General features: G+C 36.9%; 1 long non-coding RNA gene across 1 annotated transcript; it reads right to left on the reverse strand.

The window, feature by feature from the left end:
- Positions 1 to 340: 340 nt before the first annotated feature.
- LOC125691640 (uncharacterized) lies at positions 341 to 5,748 on the reverse strand. Its single transcript, XR_007376189.1, has 3 exons — positions 5,697 to 5,748; positions 4,431 to 4,579; positions 341 to 4,224 (listed from the first exon to the last, which is right to left on the reverse strand). It is a non-coding gene; the product is annotated as an uncharacterized LOC125691640 (long non-coding RNA).
- Positions 5,749 to 6,195: the final 447 nt, after the last annotated feature.

Raw genomic sequence — 6,195 nt, forward strand, 5'->3', positions numbered from 1 at the left:
TTCATAATATAGGTTTTTTCTTAATTTTCTCCAGAATTGCTGGTAGTTAAATATGTGGAAGAAGCCTGTCTCACTGGAGTTACCGAGTTTTATGAAGTAACTCTGTATTGCCATCTAAGTAGTGCAGTGAAGAATCTTGACTAGAGTTTTCTTACAAAATACGAGTCTGTGAGAAACTGCGGTATCAAATGTTATTTATATTTCAAATGTGAGAGTTTTTATGGATTTTGAATAACCCGTCCATACAGAAACTGGAAAGTGGCCACATTTTTCATTCCAAATTTGTGAATTAAGAATGGAATGGAGCACTAAACCCGCAGTCCATGGGGGAAACAAAATCACTCATTAACTCCAGGCTAGATTAGATCACATCCCTTGGAATGACATTACTTTTTGATTCAGACAATGATCACAGGAATATTGTTGACCATTTCAAAAGAAATGGTATCAATATTGCAATACTAATATTCACTTTAAAAAAGGAAGTACTTCTCATCTGTTCAGTGATTTTTAAATTATTTAATGAAAGAAATCTGCCTGGGTTACTAGATTCTTTTGGAACTAAGAATTTGTACACCGTGATTAGTTTTCAATCCTGTGTTTGCAAGTTGAAAAAAAGTTTAAATAGATCTTACAAGATTTCTCATATTAAGCTGCTATTACACCTGTAAAGCAGTCATGATCTGCTAAAATATAAAGTCTACAAAGTAGAAAAGTTGGTATAAATACAATAGTGATGAGATTCAGAAGCTCTTATAAGCAGTGCTCTAAAATGGATTCTGTCTTTATGGATGGTAAAAATTTGTATTCTTTCCTTCAAAATGACTCCTTGGCATTTATTTTGTTCATGTTACACCTAAAAGTACAGCTGAGACTGCAGAATTTCTAGAAAGGCTTGTGCTATTCTTGTTCTGAACACACAGTTCCTTTAAGGAAAATACCTGCTTAGAATTCATGCAGTGGGCATGAAAAAAGAATATTTTCAAGTTAGAAGTAGATAAAAGCTGTTGATTGTTCTCGCTTTCCCAGTAATCAACTGTCTACCCACTCCCTTGCAATTTCTGAAAAATATATTGCTCATATACAAATAATTCATGTCTTGAGCTACAGGCTGCACTATCAACTTGACATTGCCAACAACACTAGACCTTAAGGCTACATCAAAACCACTTGGAAGTGGAATGCAGTTTTTGAGATATGTTCTTCTAAACCTTTCTTTTGTATTTGCTCCATTACTGTAACTATTTTCTATAAAATACCCACTACTTGACCAGCAGGCTCTTACACCTTTTCCCTTCATTTTTATCCCAGCTCTCAACAGGGATGCGTAGCAAACACAGTACTTGATATTTTTGCCAATGCTGGGATTTAAAGAGAACTGCTAACTCAGAACACATAAGTAACAAGCAGTCTCCAGCTGGCAGCTTTGCTATTGCCATCTAATGACAGTGAGAATATAGACTTGCATTACACTTGAGACTTAACAGATTATATTTAGAACATGAACTGTAGGCTTTAATGATATGTGATAATGGATTGTGATCAGGTTAGAAGACTGAAACAGCCATAATAGCTTTTGCAAGTTACAAACTTTGAGCTGTCCTGTGTGAAGCCACTCACAGTCACTTTACTGCAGTGGTGCTCAATAGCCTAGTTGCCAATGAGGCCCTGCTACTAAACTTTGAGGCTGCTTTTGATGTGGTCCCTCATCTCTTTGGCTTTCTCATGCAGAAAATTGTAAGGGCAATTTCATAGGTGTCTTCCTAGCATGCAATGGACACTAAGTGTGAAGACTACTCTGGCAAGCTTTACACTTTGAGCATGTCATTCTAGCTGTTTGATCTATGTGATGGGATGAAGCACAACCAGACTAACTTACATCTGTACAATTGGTTTTAGTGTGCACATATACAGGCATGTCTTTTGTGTGATTTTATAGTCACTACCTAACTAGTAAAAACACTTTCAACATTAGGAAATACTTAAAATTGAATGCTAAGTTATTTTTACTGCTGGGCGTGCACTTTAATAAACATATACAGGCAGTAGCTGATGAGTAGTTGACATTTAGCAAACTGACCTGAAGCTGCTCAGGGATGTGACAACTCAATCCACATATTTTTTTGTGCAAGTTTGCTAACAAATATATTAGCCTTGTATATCAATAGTTCAGCTGTTCTACATTTCCTTGTAGAAATGATGAAAATAAGGTCAACCCTTTAGCATACTCAGCTAGAAGAAGCAGCCAACCAAGTTCTGTGAAACAGCAGAGAGCTGAATGCTGGGGTCTCTTGCCCTAATCCTTGGGATGGGGCTGTGATTCTCATAAATACTGGCTACAACAAGAGATTTATAATTATTTATTACTTTACTAACTTCAGTTCCTACCTTAATTTTTTTCAGACAACTGTAAAAACCGAAATTTCAGTTCTCTTTGTGCATTTTCTCAGTGTATACTAATTTAAACTAGCTTTTATGATATTCAGTGGGAAAGCTGTTCAAGGAAAGTTATTTAGCTAAATAAGCTTACTGTTGAATGGATTAGATCTCTCAAAAAGATCTGCAAAATACACAAATGCAAGTTCAAAGTTCCTCCCTCCTGTACCAATGCATTTTATAAATTAACCATTAAAAGAAAATAAAGAAATAAAAGCCTTTAGCAATAATACCCCTGATATCTAAATGGCAAAGCCTCTCACACTGCAGAAAATAAGTAGATGACTAACAGTAGTGTAAGGGTTAATATTTGTTGTAGGATATCATAGAAAAAAATATGAGGTTTTGATATTAAATGTGCACTGCATGAAGGTTAGTGCTATGCCTGCAATGATATAAGTTCAGCATGATTGACCTATTCCCTAAGGCAGTTAACAGTGTTATGTTGAAATATTCATGGAAAAAGAGACAGTAGTAAGGTCTAATTAACATGTCTCTCTCTTGGATACATAAACACACAAAATAGCAAGAGGCATGGTAATCTCTTTGTTATGTTGATTGCTATTACTGTCTACAGGAGTATTTGAAAAATACAGGCTGATGGAGTGTCTTCACATCCGGTTCGGGCATTGCAATGCTTACTATGGAATGGGAGTACAGGTTTGTTTAACATTGCAAGTATCAGCCTCTCCACTTAAACGTTTTGGAAGAGCATTGAAAGAGATCATTATTTGAGGGATTCTCTAACAGTTCCAATGTACGTTTCTTTTTCTGTGCAAACTGTAGGATGACAAATGCTGGTAAAAGGTCATCAACAGATAGACCAAAAATCTGAGTCACATACAGTAGTCAGAAAACCATAAATACAGTACATAGACATAACTCCAGCCAATGTTAGTATCAAAGAACAGGGCACCTCTGTATGAGGTGAACAGATGCAGGTCTCCAGCTGGTAGTTCACGCTGCATACTTAGCTTTAGTATTCTAGTAACTGCCATCCATGTCCTACAGCAGTGATATACCGCAAACTTTTTAAAGGGCAGACTTCAGAAGGCTGGAGAGAAAAAAAAAAAAGCAGCAAGGACAAAAAAAAAATGAAAGAAAAGAAAGGCTGCAGGCTGGTTTTGCTTGCTTGTGCTTTTTTTATTTTAATTTTTTTTTTTCCATAGAGCATTTCATTAAGGAAACAGACTTTAGTATGTTCTAAGCATTTAATAAGAACTGGAGTGTTAAGGTGAAAAAGGCCATCACCTCGTCAGAGACAATAACATTTGCAAAAATCACAGATCATGCCTAAACTCAACAGGTTTGACTGGAGCAGAGAGCAAAATTCAGGAAGAAATGAGGGCGAAATGAGGATCAAAGAGTAGCAGGTGAAGGACATAACCAGCCTGACAAAGCGTGGTGGGTGGAACACACGAAGCTGCTCTAAAACTCTAATGCTGTCTGATGGTACTGGATTGCACATTTAAAGGTCAACTAAAGCAGTGTTCTGTGTGTGGTTGTTTAAATGTTAAGAACTTTAATGTTATGAGAATCTTGGTTCTGATGTAATTTCACTCTAATGCAATCTCCTCACTTACATACTGTGCAAATATAAGCAGGCTTTGACTGGTCATTGCTGAAGTCCTGGAGGTAGGAAGATCTGATATTTCTGAAGGAAATCCTCTGCGTCTCACTGCTCTCCGGGGCTTTCAGTGAGTAGATACAATGTGTCCCTGTAGGTCTCCACCTCAAGCACCGTAAAAAATGCCTCTCAAGCAGGGCTGGAGATCTATAGTGCATCCCCTTACAAAAAGAATTATCCAGTTAATTATCCAGCGATAAATTTTTGTGCTTCAGTAAAATTGTCTGGTGGTATTGCAAAAAAACAAAAGTAGCTTTAGAAAGTGCCCATGGTTGAACAGTTTTTTTGCATCTATAGAATCTAATTGAAATGCTTCAAGCTCTAATGACTTAGGACTTTCTCTTGGAAGTGCTTGTTAAAAACTTACCACAATTTGCAGCCCCTTCAAAGTGATCACAGGGCAGACTGTATTCTGCTTCAGCAAGGAGGTGCTTATGGAATCATCCAAATTTTTAGGATGAGGGATATCTTGAAGGCTTCTAGAACCATCGGATGAGCTGTGCCCACAGGCAGGAGCTGGAAGAAGAGGATCCTGACAATTATTTTCTATGTTTATACTGAAGACTAAGAGTGCATTGATTTTTTTTTCTTTTTTTTTTTTTCCTCCTTTTCTTCCCCTGATAAATGTGTATGAACCACCCTGACTAGCTGGGAAATTTTCTTGCATTTTTGCAAAAGCATTTTCAACATAGTTGCTCATGTGGAAAAGTTCAATATTGATTTGATACATACCTCTCATGATTTCTTTCCTGCTGAAATTTCTTGACTAAACAGCTCATCAATCCTCAGCTGAAACACTGTAATCCTTTAAAGTTATCTCTGCAAGACTGTACTTTATCTGTCAACAGCATTCACATTTGCCATCTGAATTATTTGTATCTCTCAGCAAGGAGGAACATAGAGTCTGATGGGTACTCATATCTTGTTAATTAAACAAGCTAATTAATTTGTAGTTGGCTTATGCATCATAAATTATTTAAGGGAGAAATTCAAATTACAAAGGGAACATGGAAAAAACACAGGTTCTTTTAAAACAGTTTCTGGAAAAAAAAAATGTGCTTATTATCTGCAATAACAATAAAACTAATGTGATTTAAATCAAACTTAAAAATGAAAAGCCCAAAAGAATTGTACAGTGTAGTACAAAAAATAATCGTAGAAAAGTCAGTAAAATTTCTTTTAGTATAATCCTAAACAAAATAAAAATATTTTAGTGGAACTCTTCCATTACAGAAAGAGCTTTATTCCCCAAATATCTCTTAAAAAAATTTATGTTGCTATAACTGCATTATGTATATTCAACAAGAATGTACATGCCTTACTTCTTTATATTCAAGGAAAGTTCAGTAAGCAAGGACAGACAAAAGACTAATTCTGCTTAAGTTGTTTGTTTTTTTTTAACTCTATGTCCACACATATTTCATAGTGTCTGATCTAACATGCCACTTCCTAGAACAGCTGCCATTAAGTTGTCTTCTTATGGATTCCACAAGGCAATGGAATCCCTTCAAGAGAACTTCCCAGAGGGCAGCTGTATAATCAATGAATATTAAGATGTTATAACTACAAAATAAAAAAGAGAGTTAGGCAAAGCAGACTATGATAACAAAAAGAGAATAGATAGAAAGCTTACCCATATCCTGGGCTCACTTACAAAACTCCAGCAGAGTGGACCTCCAAAAAAGCTGGGTGGTGCAGTTGATATAATAAAAGGAAGGGACACAATCCAAAGGAATCTGGACAAACTACATACGTGGGCCCATAGGAATCTAATGATGCTCAACAAGATTAATTGCAAGGTGTTGTACTTGAGTTGGGGCAATCCGAGATATATGTACAGAATGGGAGAACTCACTGAGAGCAGCTCTGAGAAGAAGGACATGGGGCTCCTGATGGTCCAGCCATGAGCTAGGAGTGTGCTTTTGCAGTCCAAAAAGGGCCAAATGTTTCCTGGACTGCATCAAAAGTGGGGTGGCCAGGAGAGAGAGGGAGGTGATTGTCCCTTGTATTCTGCCTTGTGAGACCTCATCTGGAGTACTGTGTCCAGGTCTGGGGCTCCAGCACAAGAAGACTGTGGAGCTGTTGGAGCAGATCCAGAAGGGGTCCAAAAGGATGACAAAAGGGTGACAAAA

Source organism: Lagopus muta, chromosome 4 (assembly GCF_023343835.1).
Source record: "Lagopus muta isolate bLagMut1 chromosome 4, bLagMut1 primary, whole genome shotgun sequence".
In the NCBI taxonomy this organism is placed as follows: domain Eukaryota; kingdom Metazoa; phylum Chordata; class Aves; order Galliformes; family Phasianidae; genus Lagopus; species Lagopus muta.